This window comes from Canis lupus, chromosome 8 (genome assembly GCF_048164855.1).
Source record: "Canis lupus baileyi chromosome 8, mCanLup2.hap1, whole genome shotgun sequence".
Classification (NCBI taxonomy): domain Eukaryota; kingdom Metazoa; phylum Chordata; class Mammalia; order Carnivora; family Canidae; genus Canis; species Canis lupus.
The window spans coordinates 70,679,402-70,700,340 of NC_132845.1; the positions used below are offsets into that span (position 1 = coordinate 70,679,402).

Consider the following 20,939-nt stretch of genomic DNA (forward strand, 5'->3'; position numbering starts at 1 on the left):
ATGTACAAATGTGGTGAGTGGGTGAATGAACAAGTGAGTGAGTGAGGGAATGAGCAAGTGAATGAGTGAGTGAATGAAGGAATGAGTGAATGAGTAAATGGAGGCCCTTCCCACCTCCCTGAAGAAGAGCTGCATGTCCCATGTGATTACTGGCTCACACAGCTGTCCCATGTCAGGACAGTTCTCCAGGATGACTTTAGAAGTGTTCAGGCCAAACCCACCCTTTTATTATGATTTTTCTCCCCCTCTCTTAGGTGCCAGTCACCTCTCCAGTAAAAGCAGTTAACTCCTTTTCTTACACTGTTTGAACATCTCAAGCATTAAAGCTGTTTGTTAGTACTTCAGAATTCTCTAGGCCTCTCTCCTTGCTGCTGAGAACTTTTTGCCACAGGAAATCAGGCTCATTTTAAGGGCCAAACAGTCACTAAATATAGCCTCCCAGCACAGATATTTAAAGAGCTGTGTTGATGATGTTATGTCTGAACAGAGAAGAAGAATTTTTTTTTTCTTCTGGAAAGAAGATGAAATTACATCAGTGTTTCTGTAGGTCCGCAGAGAGCAGAGCGATGGTATGGTGTCAGCATCTTCATTATGGAATCACCGGCATTCATCACCAGCTTTTGTCTCAGGGTTTAGGTTTCTATGGCCAGGCAGTCATTTTTTGATCATTCCTTCTTATCTATATTTAAAAATACCTCCTGCCCTGGAGAGTGACCTTGGATGAGTGTGCCCTCCCCGCCAAGCCCAAGAGAGCTACCCTCTCCCAGCCCCAGGACCAGAAGCAGGTGGAGGGGGACCCACCCTGCATTATCCTCTCTTAAATGCTGGCCAACAAGCAGCAGGTGACAAAAGCAGAAAAAGGTTCAGGGATCTTTACTGAAAAGTGAGCAGTGGGTGCAGAAGCCAGGAAACAGTTCATGCCTCAGAGAAAGGATTGGAATCTCCACTCACACTGGCCACCATGGCATGGAGGCATGGCTTTCACAGGGGCTTATGGCGCTCCCACCGACTCCCTCTTCTGGCTTCCATCTTGGGCTCATTGCATGATCAGGATAATGTCAAGAGAATATAAAACTTTGGAGATGCTGTTTTTGTTTCTCAAATATTCCTTCTAGAATATAAATAGGGCTATTTTAGGACTTCTTCAGAACTTTCTTTGGGGCTGCATTTATTTCTTTGATAGGGAAACTTTGTAGCTCTTTCTGTAAAAACCTGCAGTGAATTATATTAGTCTTTGTCTGAAGATGTCTACATTTTCACCATCTTTTTTTCCCCCTCTGTCACAATCAAGATTTTATTGGTACTTGTTTGCTGATCAGTATTCAAACATCATGAGTTAATGCTAATATTAAAAAGTCTATGCAATGTAACTACAATGCTTTGCTAAAGAGTTACTTAACCAGGAGCACCTAGGTGGCTCAGTCAGTTAAGGGTCCAAATCTTGATTTTGGCTCAGGTCATGATCTCAGGGTTGTGGAATTGAGCCCCATGTTGGGCACTGCACTCAGTGAGGAATCTGCTTGAGATTCTCTCTCTCCACTTCTCTCTGCCCCTTCCCCCACTAAAATAAATAAAATCTTAAAAAAAAAAATAGTTTCTTAACCAGTGTTCCAGCTTAAAATTTGGAGACATTTTATCCACAAGTAGAGGACACCAGAGGTCAGAATCTTCAAATATTTTTAATTCTCAAGCCTTTTATGAGGAATGTCCTGATAATACAGGATATAATATCTTGCAAATTATATCCTTGAGCCATTAACAGGTTTGGAGAAATTCTAGATCTTCTTTCCCTAGCAGGATCTTGCCACAGATAATGTGCAATTCTGATAAGGAGACAGAAGAACAAATAGAAGAAGTAGAAAAAAAAAAAACCAAATATGAAAGAAGGACTCACTTAAAATGACCCAATGTCATTTGGGCTATGTGTATTTTAGAGAACTTTATAATGCCCTTCATAGTCTATGGAATGTTAAGTTTACATCAAACAAAGCTTTTCTTAATCCAGCATTCCACTAACTTGTGGTTTTACTAAAATTAACTAGCATGTGATTTTATCTCTTAAAAAGTTATTTATACTTATTTAAAGATGTGTTAAAACATGGGATATGGTGGGATTCCATGCTTCTTTAAAAATATGTTTACAGAATTACAGAAAACTTGCATTTCCAAAATGGTTGATGAAACTGCTTCTTAGAATTGTTGGGGAAAGAGTATGTAAAAACCACCGCTGAGACTGGTCTAAGACTACTTTGTCTCCCACTGCATTTGAGTCTGAAATATCCTCAATTTTAGATTCTGGTCGTGCTATTAAATCTCTTTTGGTCTCTGCTCAATGATCCTCCTCTGCCCATTTTCTTCTGCTTCCTCTCTCCCTTTATTGAGACTTTTTTGGTCAGAAGATTTATCCTTTCCTATTGCCTTTTTGGCCCAATATTTCTTTATTTTTCTTTCTTTCTTTTTTTTTTTTTAAAAGCAGGCTCCATGCCCAGCACAGAGCCCATTGCAGCGCTTGAACTTAATACCCTGAGATCAAGAGTCAGACCCTTAACTGATTGAGCCACTCAGGTGCCCCTAGATTTCATTTTTTTCAACGTCAGATTAGATGACTGTTTGCTGATCTTCTTGGGGGTTTTTCTTTAGTGCCTATTCAGCAGAATTGATTTTCCTTCTAATCATGTTGGCTGCAAGCAGTAACCATGGACACAGTGGAGCAGGGGCAGTGCCATGTGCCTATGGTACCATGGTGAGAACTTTCCCGAAGCCAGCAACCTGGACACTCACCCTCCTGCTACCTGAGCTACTAAGGGATACAAGCTGGAGGGAGAATAGCAGATGGAACAGAATTAGGATCTTGCTTCCTTCTCACCACACTGTTGGCTCTTTTTCTTTTTCTTTTTTTTTAAGTATTTTATTTATTTATTAGAGAGAGAGAGAGAGAGAGCATGGGAGAAGGAGCAGAGGGAAAGGGATGAGCAGACTCCATGCTCAGCACAGAGCCTGATGCAGGGCTCGGTCCCACGACCTCAGATCATGATCAAGAGTTGGACTCTTCATTGAACCACCCAGGCCCCCCTGGCTCTTTTTCTTCAGCACTTTTAAGCTATTCTGTTGTCTTCAGGCACTTAATTCATCTAATTCCTTTTTTTCCCCCAAGAGAATATTAAATTGTTTATTGATTACACATGATAACGGATGTTACACAAGCTTTAATCCCATCTATAATTTTATCTGATACCATAATTCAATTTAGATATATTGCATAGGATGTGCCAACAATCATAATAACCAAATAAACTCTAGGACTTTGCTTGGGTAACCCTTTTAATGGTGAACTCCTGGTCACAACACATTAACTGTCAGTTCAACCACACCAAGGTTTGTGGAGACAATGGCTTCTGTGCCCAAGCAGGTTGCAAATAAATTTCGAATGGAACCTGGCATCACCCTGAAGGAATTCTAACTTCACACTGTTGGGGTAGTTTACCAAGATGGCTTCAGAGTAGACTAACTTTACACAGCACATTTTAAAAAAGACGCATTTATTCAGCATCATGATCAGACTATTACATTTAGCAATCAACAGCATGGGTGCCAAAAAAAAAAAAATCTACATTAAAACCCTTTGTTGGAATGCTTTACATTTTCCACAGAACAGAAACTAAAATAGCCTATTATACAATTAGTCACAAATACAGTCCTCGAGTTTTTTCCCCATACACATGAGTATTGTCTAAAACATGTCTTCTTGGTAGCAGCTAGGCCCTGCCACCACTGTGCTTGGCTGAGTTCACAAATCTGTTGTAACCTGTAGCTTCCCTGTCACTTCTCTGGCTCTCCTCTCGTGCTAAACTTTGTTTCCTGGCAGTAATTAAAACCTTCTGCCACTGCCATAGAACCGCCATAGCCATCTTGGTTTCGTGGTTTGCCAAAGTATTGGCCTCCACCACCATAGGGGCCAGAACTTCTGCCTCCAAAATTTCCTCCTTTCATGGGTCCAAAATTTGAGGATTGATTGTTGTAATTGCCAAAATCATTATAGCTTGCGCCACCTCCAAAGTTGCTTCCATCATTACCAAATCTGTTATAGCCATCCCCACTGCCACCGTATCCACCACCACCTCAACTGCCACTGAAGCCACCTTGACCACTGAAGTTCCCTCCATGACCAAAGTTGTCATTCCCACCAAAACCACCTCCACGATCACCACCAAAGTTTCCAGAACCACTTCAGCCTCTTTGCCTGGATGAAGCACTAGCCATCTCTTGCTTCGATAGGGCTTTCCTTACTTCACAGTTGTGGCCATTCACAGTATGGTATTTTTGAAAGACAATCTTGTCTATAGAGTCATGATCATCAAATTTCACAAAAGCAAAACCTCTTTTTTTGCCACTGCCTCGGTCAGTCATGATCTCAATCACTTCAATTTTCCCATACTGTTCAAAATAATCTCTTAGATGATGTTCTTCAGCGTCTTCTTTAGTGCCACCAACAAAAATCTTTTTCACAGTTAAGTAGGCACCAGGTCTTTGAGAATCTTCTCGTGAGACACCCCTCTTTGGTTCCACAACTCTTCCATCCACCTTGTGTGGCCTTGTGTTCATGGCTGCATCCACCGCCTCCATGGTGGCATACATGAGGAACCCAAAACCTCTGGAGTGCTTGGTGTTTGGGTCTCTCATTACCACATAGTCCATAAGCGTTCCCCGTTGCTCAAAATGGCTCCTCAGACTTTCATCGGTTGTTTCGAAGCTCAAACCTCTGATGAAGAGCTTCTGCAGCTGCTCAGGCTTTTTGGGAGACTCTGACTTAGACATGACGGCAGTGGGAGGGGAGACTTTAATGATGCTTACTTGGCAGTGTCCGGGGGCAAAGGCAATTCATCTAATTCCAATCCCTTATGGATAATCTACTTTTCTCTCTGATAGTTTATTTCTTTTCTTTTCGGGTGGTATATCATGTGCACTGTTTTACTTAATTGTTTTTGGAACTTGTTTTAGCATTCACTCTAATTTTGGAAAATTCTCAACCATTATCTGTTTGATTATTGCCTCTGATTTCTTTATTCTCTCTCTTTTTTTCCTTTCCTTTTCTTTCTCTTTTCTTTATTCTCTTTTAAGTGTATTGTGGAACTTCTCATTTTGCCCTCCATTTTATTTAATGACTCATATTTCCTGTCTATTTTTCTTTGTTTTCATTCTGAATGATTTCCTCAGATTCGTCTTCCTATTCATGAATTCTCTCTTTGGTTGTGTCTAATCTACTCTGATTTCTAGAATATCTATTTGATTCTTTTAAAAACTCACTTAGTTTTTATCTGGAATGTCTTATTTTTACTATATGGTTCCTATTTCATCTTTTTGAATGTTTTATTTTATTTTATTTATTTTTAATATTTTATTTTTAAGTGGTTTCCATACCCAGCATGGGGCTTGAACTCACAACTCCAAGATCAAGAGTTGCATGCTCCACCAACTGAGCTGGCCAGGTGACCCTTGTTGAACATTTTGAAGTCCCTTTTGGGGAACTATTATTTATAGCTTTGGGGTACTTCATTCTTTATTGAATCTGCTTTTTGTATAGCATTTAATTTTCCCTGTACCTTTTGCCATTTTTGTTTGTGAGATAATCTTTGGTGGAGATTATATTCTCCAGAGTCCTGCATGTGCCTTGTATTGTGGAGGTGTCCCTTGGGACAGTTATATGTTTGTCTGTGCTAAGTCCTTCAGAGCTCATTGGTTCCTGAAATTCAAGTTTTATGTGATTTTCTGGGGCAGGGACTCTCATGCTGCCCTGGAACTTGTAGCAGGGGAACTTGCCACACTCATGTAGCCCAGGCCAGAGACTCTGTCTTCTCTCTGGTTTCCACACCAAGGGTCTGGAGCTTATAGCTTTGTCTAGGAATTCAGTTCCAGATCCCTGGTACACCCACAGTCAGTGTTCTCAACTTTGGTCCCTTATAGCATGTATCTGGTTTGTTTATCCTGTAGCATGTGTGTTCAAATCCCATAGGCCACAGTAGCTTTCTGGTACCTGGAGATGCTTCATGTTCATCTACATGTTAATAACATATTTACATTTTTTCCCCCAGGGGTGCAGTGTCTGGGTAGCTTGGTTTGTTAAGCATCTGACTTGACCTTGGCTCAGGTTTTGATCTCAGGGTTGTCACTTCAAACCCTGCATTGGGCTCCATGCTGGGTGTGGAGCCTACTTAAAAAAAAATTTTTTTTCTAGCGTGTCTACATATGTGGGAGAGATCTTATGTATGATAACTCAGGCTGCTCTCTTTATCCAAGTGTTAGTTCCCTACTATTCATCTTCTACAAAGCAGCCAGAAAGATCTTTAAAAGAAGAAAAACCAAACATAAATCAGGGGTGCCTGGCTGACTCAGTGATTAGAGCATGTGACTCTTAATTTCAGGGCTGTGAGTTCAAGCCCCACGTTAGGTGTAGAGATTACTTTAAAAAGAATAAAATATTAAAAAAATAAACAAAATAAGGGTGCTTTGGTGGCACAGTTGGTCAAGTGTCCAACTCTTGGTTTCAACTCAGGTTGTGATCTTAGGGTCATGAGATCAAGCTCCATGTGGGGAATCCACGCTCAGTGTGGAATCTGCTTAAGACTCCCTTGTTCCCCCTTCCATGCTCGTGTATGCACATTCTCTCTTTGTCTCAAATAAATAAATCTGATTATCTCACCATGCTGCTTAAAACCTTCCAGTAGCTTCCTGATTGCTTAGAATAAAACCTACCTTCATTAAGTAAACTGGAACATTCTCTATATGCTGCCCCTGCACCGTCACCATTCTCACTGTGCTCACTGGGCTTCAGCCTCTTGGTTTTTTTGCCTGTCTTGCTCCTGTCTTGGAAACTTTGCATCTGTCATATGCTCTATGCCCAATTGCTGCCTCTTTAAAGGAGCTTCTTCTGACAACCTCCCCCTGCCACACACAAAAAAGCTAAGCTATACCCCAGCTCTCCATTGTATTACTTTATTGTGTTTTCTTCACAGCATCTATCACTGGATAGAATCATCTTGTCATTTTTGTGGGAAGGGGGTCACATTATCTATCTCCCTCTCCTGCCAAGGCTGGAGTGGGGTTCCATGAGCACTATGAGAATCTATCTTATTTATTGTTGGCCCTCAGCCTCCTTCCCAATGTAGTGGGACAGAAATTAACCCAAAGCTTCTCCTCTGTAGGTTAGATCAATCAAACCCCTGCCACCTCTCTAGAATTCCTACCTAGAATGTCAGGAAAGAACCCACTGGAGGCCGAGTCAAAGATCAGTATTCTGGTTCTGGCCACAGGACATATTCCCTGTGTGATCTTGGGCAATTCACATCATGACTCCAAGTCTCCATTTCCTCACCTCTGATATGAGGGCAGCCATGCATGGTGGCGTTTCTGGGAAAATGTGATGTGAGTATTCTCATAGCCTCTAGAGAAGCAGGGTAGCAGTCCCTCTCAGGAGTAAAAGTATTCATGCATCGGTGAGGGACCACATGGTTCAGTGTCATGGAGCCCTGTGAGACTTTCACATCTCATGTCCTAGGCTCTTCCTTGTTGATTTTCTTCATATGTTCTTTTATCTCTGCTGTGGCTGTATTTTGGGTGACTATGTGGATGATTAGCTCCACATTGACCAACCAACAAATGTATTTTGGGGGGCTTGCTTTAGGTGTCAGGTGTAAAAGCCAGATCTGGCCCTCACGGAGCCTCTGCCGTGTCCCTTAAGGGTAGGGGTCCTTTTGTCCTCTTTGCTTGTTCTCCAAAGTTCCATCAGTGTTCTGAATACGTGGGCTAGTTGAAATGCCTACCTGACAAAAGACCTGCCCTGAGAGTGTTAATCGTTCAGCACATAAAGTTTCCTAAGGGCCTGCAGTGCCAGGCGCCAGGAATTCGTGATGAATCAGAGTTGATTGCCGAGTTCAAGTTCCTCCTAGACCCAAGGAAGAATGGGTGGGGTGAATGGTCACTGCAGTCCGCTAACCACAGAAGCAGAAGATGCCGAAATGGGTGGGAAGAGCCCAGGAAGGCAGGATGAACGGCCTCAAACTGTTTATGAAAGAGCCAGGGCCATACTATGGCTTGCAGTGATTCTAAACCTGACGGCCATGGGGATGAAGGGAGAAACTCCATGGAGGATGGAGAAGCCAGGAAGGTTTCCAGGGGTAGGAGGGCTTTAGGGGACCAAGGAGTAGAGCTGAAGGGAAGGGAAGGGAAAATGTTAGTGAACAGAGGGGGTACAGCACACAGACGAGGCTGCAGGCTGGCGTCCTGGAGGCTGGATTCTTTTCTGGTCTTGTTTTGTTTGGCTCACACAATGTTTTTTAAAAAGTGGAACTTAATGTCTTTATATGGAGAACACACTCTTCTGCCCCATGGTCCTCACCATTCTGAATTTTCACCCCCAACTCACCAAAACACATTTATGGAACCAGCCCAGACCCCTGCTCTAGCCACTGAAAACCCAGGAGAATCAATGGAAAAGAGAATTAACAGGCAAGGTCAGTATCAGGAATAAAAGTGCTGGGAGCAAGATTTTTAGAAATCAATTGTATATTTTCCTACATAACCGCAGCCAGCTTGAAAGGATCTTAGAAAATAGATCTTATTCACTTGAACAGCAAGGTCATAAACACACCTTTATAAAAATCTGAACTCTCCAGGCATGCACTCAAATCATACTTACTGAGTGCCTGGTATGCATTTTATTTTAAATTAAAAAATTTAAATGTATGTAAGTTTTGAATAGGTAAAATGAAAAAAAAAAAGATTTAAAAAAGAATTTTTTAAAGGAAAAAAAAGTGAAAAGATCCCTCCCACCCTTGTCCCCCTGGTGCCACATTCCTATTCAACTCCAAAGAGAGAACCATTCATTTACTAATTTCTTGTTGCCTCTCTCCAAATATTTTCGTGTGCAGGCAAACATGAGTATCCTGAAATATGACCCTCTTCCCCACTTTTTCTACAAATGATAGTTCAGAATCTTGTATTTCACTTAACCAACTATCTGGGCAGTCTTTTTATACTAGCATATAAAAGGCATCCTTGGGCAGCCCTGGTGGCGCAGCGGTTTAGCGCCGCCTGCAGCCCGGGGCGTGATCCTGAAGACCAGGGATCAAGTCCCACGTCGGGCTCTCTGTATGGTGCCTGCTTCTCCTTCTGCCTGTGTCTCTGCCTCTCTCTGTGTCTCTATGAATAAATAAATAAAATCTTAAAAAAAAAAAAAGGCATCCTTATTCCTTTTTATGGCTGGATAGTAAAAATATTTTCAGATAAAACCATGGGCTCCAGAGTAAAATTGCCTGGGTTGGAAACCTGCTATGATTTTGAACTAATGATCCCCGTGTGCCTTAGTTTTTAATGTGGAAGTGGAAATAATAGGAGTCATTCATACTGTTGCAAGGATTTAGTGAGATGATGCCTTTTTTTTAAAGATTTTATTTTTTAATTTTTTTATAATAAATTTATTTTTATTGGTGTTCAATTTGCCAACATACAGAATAACACCCAGTGCTCATCCCGTCCAGTGCCCCCCTCAGTGCCCGTCATCCATTCACCCCCACCCCCCGCCCTCCTCCCCTTCCACCACCCCTAGTTCGTTTCCCAGAGTTAGGAGTCTTTATGTTCTGTCTCCCTTTCTGATATTTCCCACACATTTCTTCTCCCTTCCCTTATATTCCCTTTCACTATTATTTATATTCCCCAAATGAATGAGAACATACACTGTTTGTCCTTCTCCGATTGACTTACTTCACTCAGCATAATACCCTCCAGTTCCATCCACGTTGAAGCAAATGGTGGGTATTTGTCGTTTCTAATGGCTGAGGAATATTCCATTGTATACATAAACCACATCTTCTTTATCCATTCATCTTTCGATGGACACCGAGGCTCCTTCCACAGTTTGGCTATTGTGGACATTGCTGCTAGAAACATCGGGGTGCAGGTGTCTCGGCGTTTCATTGCATCTGAATCTTTCGGGTTAATCCCCAACAGTGCAATTGCTGGGTCGTAGGGCAGATCTATTTTTAACTCTTTGAGGAACCTCCACACAGTTTTCCAGAGTGGCTGCACCAGTTCACATTCCCACCAACAGTGTAAGAGGGTTCCCTTTTCTCCGCATCCTCTCCAACATTTGTGGTTTCCTGCCTTGTTAATTTTCCCCATTCTCACTGGTGTGAGGTGGTATAAAATATTTTATTTATTTGAGAGAGAGAGTGAGCATGTGCAAGAGAGAACACAAGTCGGGGGGGTGCAGAGGGAGAGGGAGAAGCAGAGTCCCCGCTAAGCAGGGAGCCCAGCACTGGGTGGGGGGGGGGGGGCGGGGGCTGGATCCTGAGACTCCAGGATTATGACCTGCTCTGAAGGCACATGATGAACCGACTGAGCCACCCAGGCACCCCTGGTGAAATGATGCTTATAAAAATGTTTAGAACAGTTGCCAAAATGGGTGTCTTAGTGAAGTTTCTCAGCTGCTTTTCTTGTTCTCATTATAACAATGGAAGATAAGGAGTGGCTTGGAGGGTATTTTAGATGGGGTGGCCCTGTTGAAAATCATAAAGTTTACTGAGAGATATAAAGCAGATGAATGAATAGAGACATCCGCTTTGTTTCTGGATGGGAGCTATGGAATTTGTAGAAATGTCAGCCCTTCCCAGTGTAATTTATACTTCTCCTGTTTGCAGCTGAAACCTTAGTAGAGGATTTATTTTGGGACTTAGCTTTTTCTAAGATTTATCTGGAAGAATAAATAAGAGTAACTTAAAAACTGGAAAAGATTGCGTTGAGGAGAAAATTGCCCTGCTAAATATTGAAACACATTTTAAGGACTAAAACTGATGTAATTAATGGCTTAAGAATGAGCAATCAGGGGATCCCTGGGTGGCGCAGCGGTTTGGCGCCTGCCTTTGGCCCAGGGCGCGATCCTGAAGATCCGGGATCGAATCCCACGTCAGGCTCCCGGTGCATGGAGCCTGCTTCTCCCTCTGCCTGTGTCTCTGCCTCTCTCTCTCTCTCTCTGTGACTATCATAAATTAAAAAAAAAAAAAAAAAATGAGCAATCAGTGGAAGAGAATAAATAGCCTAGAAACATACTTTTATGTACATGTAAATTAATTGTATGGCAGAGGGGACCTCACAAGTCAACAGGGATGGAAAGATCTTTTGATAAATTAGGCAAGGTTAGGCATCTGGTTAGCTATTCATAGGGAGAAGAGGGTGTTTTAGAGTCTCACCTCAGGCTGCATGCCTAGATAAATTCTAGATGGATTAAAAGGTTAAATTTGAGAGGGAGGAAAATCAAACCATTGAAAAAAAAAAAAAACCCAACCCTTGAAGAATGTAGAAGGAAGCTTTTGGGGAACAAGAGGGCCACTGAGTTTTAAAGCAGTAAAATATAACACAGTGAAAGAAACGTTGATTTATGTGCTCACAGAAAGTTAAGGGCTCTGTATTAGTTTCCTGGGGCTTTTGTAATAAAGTACCATAAACAGGGTGGTTTGAAACAATCAAAATTTATCATCTCACTTTGCTGGAGGCTAAAATGGCAAAATCAAGCTGTTGGCAGGGCCATACTCCCCCTGAAACCTGTAGGGAAGAATCCTTCTTTGGTTCGTCTAGTTTCTGGTGTTTGCTGGTAGTTCTTGGCTTGTAGGTGCATTATTTCAGTCTCTGTCTCCGTCCTCACTTAGGGTTCTCCTGTGTATCTTTCTCTATCTCGCCTTTTTCTTAAAGGTTTATTTATTTATTTATTTGAGAGAGAGTGTGTGCACATGTGAGCGGGGAGAGGGGCAGAGGCAGAGAAGGAATCTTAAATAGACTCCCAATGAGTGTGGGGCCCCATGTAGGGCTTGATCCCAGGACCCCAAGATCATGACCTGAGCTGAAGTCAAGAGTTGGCTGCTCAACTGACTGAGCCCCCCAGGAGCCCCGTGTGTCTCTCTCTTATAAGAACACTGGTCATACTGGATTACAGGCTCACCCTACTCCAGTGGGACCACATCTCAACAAATATCTGCAACAACCCTATTTCCAAGTAAGGCCACATACTGGGGGTTTAGGACTTCAACATATCTTTCAGAGGGGACATAATTTGATCCTTAACAGGCTTCATATGTCAAAGTACAACAAAGGACTTCATCTGAAGTAGCAGATTGGTTATACACCCCCATTTCCTAAGATTGGCTACAATAGTAGGAAGGAAGAAGGACAAAGACCTACAAGGACAAAGAATGGGAGCGGGATCATTATCAAATGACATGTTTCAACACATTTTGGAAAGAATTAAAGAGATACTAACAAGAGAGCAAATGTGCTCTCTTGAGCCCAGGCAAGCTTGAGCTGGAGTCATCATGGGTGGTGTAGGGGAGGGCTGAAATCAGGCGGAGAGGGTACCAGTCTGTAAGAACTGGTCCTTCCACTCCCCTCTGTTGCATCTATCAAACAGGCATTTATACTGCAGCTGTGAACCAGATTGGAGAAATGGACTCAGATGAAGTCCTGAGTCCCAACTCAGAGACTCTATGTGGCAGAAGGTGGGGTACCCCAGGGTTGAAAACAAGGAGATTAGTTTGGAACTTGCACTCCATCCAGATGAGCCAAGAATATCTACCTCCCAGGCCAGTGATCAGATGTTTTCTGGGGAAAGCCAAGGCCTCAGAACAAAGCCCTTCACAGCCAGATCTCCCGGAGGCACCAGTGTGGGGCTCACTCCCTGCCCACTCTCCCAGAAATGAAATTTGCCAGTTGATGAGCTCTACCATCGGAGCTTCCACATGGAAGCTAGTATAAACAGCTAACCAGGGATCATCTGACATATTAGGAAAGACTGCATGAACAAAAGAACTAAAATAAACAACCAGGAGGAAGCTATCTATAAGATACAAAGACAATACAAGTTCAGAAGAAAACTTCAGAAACTTCCAGATAGTATCCACATAGAGTTCAAGAAGTCCGTGAACTCAGAATTTCATTAGAGTAGAGAATGAAGTCAAGGAAATCTCTCACAAAGTAGCAAAGAAGGACAAAGAGTTGAAAAGTACACAGAGCAGATTAGGGACATGGAATGTCTATCTGGAAGGTTCAATATAAAAAAACAGTTCCAGAAAGAGAAACAGAGACGACCGAGGCTAAAAAACTTGTAGAAGGAACACATCTGCAGACCAAAGCACCCAGCACAATAAATGACAAAAGTGACGCCAAGGTGCAGCATTGTGAAATGTTATGACAACAGGGTCAATGAGGGGGTTCTACAGTTTTCCAGAGGAACAACACATGTCAGGTACAGGAATGGGAATGGGATGGTATTGAGCTTTTCTAGAGCGACTCTGGACGATGGTGTTGTTATGCCTTTGGCATTCTGGAGGAAAATTATTTTCCATGTGTTATTTCATACCCATGACTAATAAAGTGTGAAAGCAGAACACATATTATTTCTAGATAACCGAGGATGCCAGAAAAAGATATCTCTGTGATTTTTTTTTAAAGATTATTATTATTTTTTATTTTGAGAGAGCATGAGAGAGAGTGCATGAGTGCAGGGGGAGGGACAGGGGAGAGAGTGTGGGGGGGAAGCAGACTCCCTGCTGGGTTGGTGGGGCTGATGTGGGGCTCCATCTTAGGACCCTGAGACCATGACCTGAACCAAAACCAAGAGACAGTTGCTTAACCAACTGAGCCACTCAGGTGATTCCTTTTTATGGGAGGTGCACTTCAGTAGAAGAGAGGTAGAGGACACCATGAGGTACAGGGAAAGAGGACCGAGTGCAGGTGAGCAGCAGAGGGCCCCAAGGGGTATCTCCTGGAAACAAAGCACTCCACACAATGTCTCCCATAGTAGAGTTATTTGGGAGAAGTTCAGAACATGTATGCAGAAAGTTATACAAATAAAATAACAAAGGAATTATTAACTTCAAGAAAAATTAAAAATGGAACAAGAGTGGAAATGTCATTATTCCCCACCTGTCTCTGCAGAATGACATTTATACAGTCATAATTTAAGCACTGATTGTTTTTTTTTTAATTTTTATTTATTTATGATAGTCACACAGAGAGAGAGGCAGAGACATAGGCAGAGAGAGAAGCAGGCTCCATGCACCGGGAGCCCGACATGGGATTCGATCCCGGGTCTCCAGGATCGTGCCCAGGGCCAAAGGCAGGCGCCAAACCACTGCACCACCCAGGGATCCCAAGCACTGATTGTTTAACTGAAATATTTGTATGTCTGTGTTGAGAAGAAAAGGAGGTAGAGATGGTTGGAAATCTAAGGGAACTGTGTCTTATCTATCATAATAGTAAGTCACCAGGTAACATTTAAAATTAGTAAATGAAAAATAAAATAAAATAAAATAAAATTAGTAAATGAAGAAATAGTGTACCTGTAATAATTGGAAATATCAAGTTTATTACTAACTACTACAAGGGGAAAGAGGTAAAACGCAAGACTGCTTTTGGGAAGTAGAACTGGAAGTGTGGAAGGGGAAACAAGTAACTATTGGTTGTTTTATTCACCATGGAGCATCCAACACTTGACCTCCATTCAGGTCTTGATTTCAGGGTTGTGAGTTCAAGCCCCATGCTCAGCATGGAGCCTACTTAAAAAAAAAAAAAAAAAGAAGGTGTCCTTACCATTTAATTTTTTAAAATTTTCACTTGAAAAACAAACTGTTAACCATTTTATTTTATTTTTTTAAGATTTTATTTATTTATTCATGATAGTCACACACACACACAGAGAGAGAGAGAGGCAGAGACACAGGCAGAGGGAGAAGCAGGCTCCATGCAGGGAGTCCGACGTAGGACTCGATCCTGGGTCTCCAGGATCACACCCCGGGCCAAAGGCACGCGCCAAACCGCTGCGCCACCCAGGGATCCCCCATTTTATTTTTTTAAGTTTTTAAAGATTTATTTATTTTACAGAGAGAGAATGCATGTGTGGGGTGAGAAGGGGGGGGGAGAGAGAGAGAGAGAATAAATCCTCAAGCAGAATCCCCATCGAGCATGGAGCCCAACACGGGGCTCAATCCCACGACTCTGAGACCATGACCTGAGCCAGAATCAAGAGTCTGGCCACTTAACCAACTGAGCCACCCAGGCGCCCTGTTCATTAATCATTTTAAAGTGTACATTTCAGTGGCATTAAGCACATTAAAAGTATTGTGCAACCACTGCCTGTCTTTAGTTCTAAGACATTTTCTTCTTCCCCCACAAAGGAAACTTAGTAAGCAGTCACATTCCTGTCTCCTTGCCCCAAACCCCCAGCTCTTGGCAACTACCAGTCCGCTTTCTGTCTCCACAAATTTATCTATTTCGGGAGTTTAATACAATTGGAATCATACACTGTGTGACCTCTTGTGTTGGCTTCTTTCACTTAGCATCGTGTTATCAAGGTATGTCCATGTTGTAGCGTGTGTAAATGCTTCTTCATTCCTCTCTATGGCTGAATCATGTTCCGTTGGGTGGATAACACCACCTTTGTTTACTCATTCATTAACCAAAGGACATTTGGGTTATTTCCACTTTTTGGCCATCGTGAATAGTGATGCTATGAACGTTCGTGTTCAGGTATTTGTTTGAATACATATTTTCAGTTATTCGTGTGTATACCTAGGAGTATAATTGTTGGGTTGTATGGTAATCCTGTTTAACTTTCTGAGGAATTTTCAAACTATTTTCCATAGTGGCGATACCATCTTCCATTCTCACCAGCAATGTACAAGAGTTTTTTTTTTTTTTTTTTAAGATTTTATTTATTTATTCATGAGAGAGACACAGAGAGAGAGAGAGAGAAAGAGAGGCAGAGACACAGGCAGAGGGAGAAGCAGGCTCCATGCAGGGAGCCTGACGTGGGACTCGATCCTGGGTCTCCAGGATCATGCCCTGGGTTGAAGGTGGTGCTAAACCGCTGAGCCACCGGAGCTGCCCTGTACAAGAGTTTTGATTTCTCCACATCCTTGCCAACACCCATTGTTTTTCTTTTCTTTTCCTTTTTCTCTTTTCTTTTTTTTCTCTCTTTCTTCTTCGTTCTCTCTCTCTCTTTTAAATAAAATATGCTCAGCCTAGTGGTCTTGGTTGTCATTTCCTTAATGACTAACGATGTTGAGTATCTTTTCATGTGGATATTAGCAATTTGTTTTCTTTAGAGAAATGTTTATTCATATCCTTTACCTATTTCTTAATTGGATTGTTTTTCATTTTGTTGCTGACTTGTTAAGAGTTCTTTATATACTCTGGATACTAGACTGCGATCAGACATATGATTTGTGAATATTTCCTCCCATTCTGTGATTGTCTTTTCATTTTCTTGATGGTGCTACCACTTGAGTTTTGAAACTATATTCATCTGTGGTTTTGATGATTTTTATTAAAAAATTAAAATTAGTAAAAGGATAAAAATCATAGCTATTACCAAAAAGGAGATGTGTTTTTAAAAGTGATAGGGTAAATATTTTACTATATAAAGAACTTTTTTAAAAAAAATCTTATTTATTTATTTGAGAGAGAGAGCATAACCATGAGCAGGGGGAAGGGCAAAGGGAGAAACAGACTCGCTGCTGAGCAGGGAGCCCAACATGGGGCTCCAGCCCAGGACCCTGAGACCATGACCAGAAGGAAGGCACTTAACAGGCTGAACCACCCAAGTGCCCCACTATGTAAAGAACTTACATAAACCTCTAAGTAAGATGCTCCAGTAGATAACTGGATATGAATAGCTGACCTGCAAAGGAAGGAAACAATTCATAAACACAAGAAAAACTAGTAAGAAATACAAAATAATCAAAGAAGGTACTCATACATTTCTTTCTGGTGACAGAATTGAATAATGTCAGGATGTATGAAATTGACACTCTTCTGATAAAGAAAGTACAAATTGGCCTGACTTTTTGGAAAGCAGTTGTGCATAAGATGTCCAGAATCTCATTTGTTATTCTTTGACCTAGTAATTCAACTTCTAAGAATCTGTCCTAGGAAAAGAACTTGAAATACAAAAATCCTCCTACAAATAAAGATGCTTGTCACAATGTTATTTAATAGTGAAAAATTGTAAATAGCTTCTGCATTCAGCTGGAGGCAGATGAGTAATTTTTGATACACCCAGTGCTTGATTAATGCCTATCACACAGCAGGCATAAAATAAAAAGTTGTTGAATGAATGACTATATCCATAGGATGGAATATTATGCAGTCATATAAAATTGTATTTATATTATTTTTAACAAGTACCATTCCTTTTTTAAAAAGATTTTATTTATTTATTCATGAGAGACACAGAGAGAGAGGCAGAGACATAGGCAGAGGGAGAAGCAGGCTCCATGCAGGGAGCCTGATGCAGGACTTGATCCCAGGACTCTGGGTTCATGATCTGAGCCAAAGGCTCTCAAAGACACTCAACTGCCGAGCCACCCAGGTGTACCTAACAAGTAACATTCTTAAACTTCAGGGGAAACATGGTTTAAAAGTTTATCAGGATTATGGCCTAACCACCTGTGGGAATTTTAAAGATTTTTATTGGTAAAAATAAAGATCAAACAAAAGCATTGGAAAAAGAAGGAAATAAAAATGTTATTTCGGGGGGGGGGGTTAAATAATAAATATCTGGAATAAATTATCAATATCTGGAATACTAAATAATAAAAATATACCATCTCCTTGGGGCACCGTTGTGGCTCGTTTGGTTAAGCATCTGCTTTCTGCTCAGGTCATGATCTTATGGTCTTGGGATCCAGCCCTGCATTAGACTCCCTGCTTAGCAAGTAGTCTGCTTCTCCCTCTCCCTCTGCTCCCTTCCCCCTGCTTGTGCATGCACTCTTTCTCTCAAATACGTTTTTAAAATATTATATATATATATATATATATATATATATATATATATATATATATATATATATATACCATCTCCTTAGCTCCTGCACAATTATCCATCCTGTCTCAGCTCAGATAGTTTTCCAAGAACCTCATCACTTGGGTGACAGGGATGATCAGAAAGTGGAGGCCATGCCTTCTGCTGGGCCCTCCTTGTCCCCATTGGATTAGGTCAGTAAAGCCTTTTGCCTTCATTAGGGCTGGTGCAGCGTACTCTTTTCTGGGTATGCTGGGAAATGCCAAATGTACAAAACTTATTCTCAAGCACTTACAGGCATCTGTTTTTCATGAGAGACCGAAGACACAAAGCTTAAGGAGCCCCTCACCCCAGGGACTTTACATTTAAGGTCAAATAAAATGTAATGCCCATCAGGGCTCCAAACCATCTTCCGTACATGCATAGCAAAGGATAATGCTATTTTCTGGTGGCCTGATGCCACAGTTGGTGCACCTGTCTCAACCCAAACACTTGACATCTCTGTACCAGGCCTAGGATACCTGAGCACTCATTTTGTCACCAGTCCTCACTCTATTCTCATGGTTTGTGGCATGGGCTCCTCATGGAAACAGACCACAGTTACTGAACGTATTCCAAGGAGATTGACTACCGCCCTGTGCCAGGGCCAGCCAAACATTTCTTTGTTTAGACATTCGTGTGTGTGTGTGTGTGTGTGTGTGTGTGTGTGTGTATATATGTATATACATACATATCTGTTTATACATATATGTGTATATACATGTGTAGATAATTTTCTGAGTTGATATTGCTTTTATAAAAAATAAAATTAAAAATTAAAAAATAAAATTATGCTCTGTGTCTCTCTTTAGGCATTCACTATGGTTGTTTGCTTTATTGTCTTGCTGTCTGAGTTGCCTGCAGGCTGTCCAGGAGGCTCTGCAGAGGGAGGACAGGGGTCCTGGGCATGGCCACAGTGTAGAGCTGAGCCAGGGGACCTTGGAAAATGAAAGGGGCCTCAAAGAGAGCTCTTGATCACCTGGAAACACTTTTTCTTGTCACTCAAATTGGGGACACCCAGATGCCATGGAGCTACTCTCTGCTGCTGGCTCCTGAGGAGGCTCCAGTGATTCGAAGGTTGCAATTAGAAGCCAGAGCTGGGAGGCCCATGATGCACCACCTCCCACCCGTGGTGTGATACAGCTGTCCCTGGGAGAGGACCAAAGGCTGCCCATGAAGGGAGGGAAGGAAGCAGCTGCTGGTGGCGGGCATGGGGCCAGGCCTGGGAGCATCAGGCGGAGGAACTGCGTGGAGGGCCTGACAGGTGGAGCTTTGTATCATGGGTGTCCTCATCCAGAGGAGTGGCCAAGCAGATCTCTCCTTAACCCAGCTCCCTCTCATCTGGCCACACTTGGCTGCCTTCCAGTGACTCACTCCTCTAGGGTCTCTGCTGAGAGCTCCTCTGCCCCCACTCCTGCACATACATCACAGTGGGCTCCCCTCTGGAGCCTAGACTCCCTGGGGTCCCTCATGTTTGGCCGACTCATGTCATGCTGAGGCTGAGGACCTTTGGTTTGTGTGGTGGTAGGGCAGATCTCACTTTCTGGTTACAGAAAGTTCTGCAAGCTCCTGCCCTGCCTGAAGGAAGGAAACCCTGGTGCATTTGCAGACAGTACCTCACAGGATTGTGACACAGTGGGGCACCCAGTAGTGTGGGCAGGCACCAGGGTGGGTCCAGGGTGCAGGAAGACCCCCGCTTTGCCTGCGATTTTGTGGAGAAGACAGAGCCATCACCAGCTAGAGTGAGTGTACTAGCTGAGGTATGAAGTAATGCTCTAGTGGTGCTCGGAGGGAAGTACAGGACTCTTTCTATGTGGAGAGGATAAGCTTACAGAGGAGGTAACCCATGAGCTCTGCCTTGAAGAAGTTTTACAGCCGAGGGCAGAAGAGAAAAATAGTGAAGAAAACATCATACAGAAAACCCCAGAGGCATGAAAGAAAGTTGAATTTTGGGAGAGCAGCGGGAGTTTGGGGATATGGGATGGGATATGAAGGGAAATGAAGCTAGGAAGGACAGTTGGGCCCAGATAGTGGCCCCACTTGACACAGCTTGGACCCTTGCCATGCTGCCCCACTTCATAAATCTCAAATGAGTAATGAAGACTGATGTTTGTCTCTTGGAGCTAATTGAAATCCTTCAGCCTCACTCCCAAAGTCCTCGAATTAGAACACCCCATCCCATCTACCATGCCCTTGCGTGACCAGCAGAGCAGGAATGGATTAGCAGGAAAATCCCTCTAAGGCAGCAGGCTGGGGACCCATTTAGCAAGGAGGAGGTGAGGACATAGTCAGAATAGTTTGCTCCTTTGTGTCCTTAGGAGAGAGGGAGAGGGAAAGGGAGAGAGAGAGAGAGAGAGAGAATATCTACATAGCCATATCTCCCATCTATCAGCCCCCCCTTAAGCTTTCCAAGGTCAAGAGGCCTGCATAAACAACTAAAAACTCTTACCTCCTGGGAAATAGAAATAGAAATTCCTTGTGGGCTACCTTTGATTTTTTTTTCTTTTTTCCCTTTCTGTCTGTAAAATGAGAATATTGGTCTAGATAGTTTTCAAACCTTTTGAATTTACTAATTTGACCAGCACTTGTTAATCACTTGCCATGAGCAAGCATTGCCATGGTGCCAGCCCTAGTAGTATATATGGTGGGCGGATGAGACAGGACCACATGCCATCTTCATGCATCTGCTAGTGGACAGATGTTTAATATATCATGACAGGTGTGATATGGCATCAAGAAGAGCAGGTGCTGTACTCTAATCTGGGGATAGCAAGCAAGGAGGTTCGAGCCAGCATTTGAAGGAAGAGCAGGAATTAGCTGGAAAAAAAGAGGTCAAGAAGATCATTCCAGGCAGAGGATGCAAAAGCCAGAAGGTGGATAAATGCTTTCATTCCAGGAATGCTGTGGAGTGCCTGCAGAGTGGACAAGGAAGAGACAGAGGGCTTAGAAGAGTAGGGCTGAGGAGACAGAGCAGATGTGCAAGGTCCTGAGAGTGTTATATTTTATCCTAAGGACAATGGATAACCTTCAAAGGGTTGGAGGCAGAGAAGTATCATGA

At 42.5% G+C, this 20,939-nt stretch overlaps 1 protein-coding gene and 1 pseudogene across 4 annotated transcripts in view; one reads left to right on the forward strand and one right to left on the reverse strand.

Annotated features, from left to right (window-relative positions):
- HIP1 (huntingtin interacting protein 1) overlaps nt 1-20,939 on the forward strand; it is a 158,037-nt gene that overhangs the window by 19,446 nt on the left and 117,652 nt on the right. The gene's annotated exons all lie outside the window — the stretch shown is intronic.
- On the reverse strand, nt 3,820-4,815 carry LOC140637728 (heterogeneous nuclear ribonucleoprotein A1-like; annotated as a pseudogene).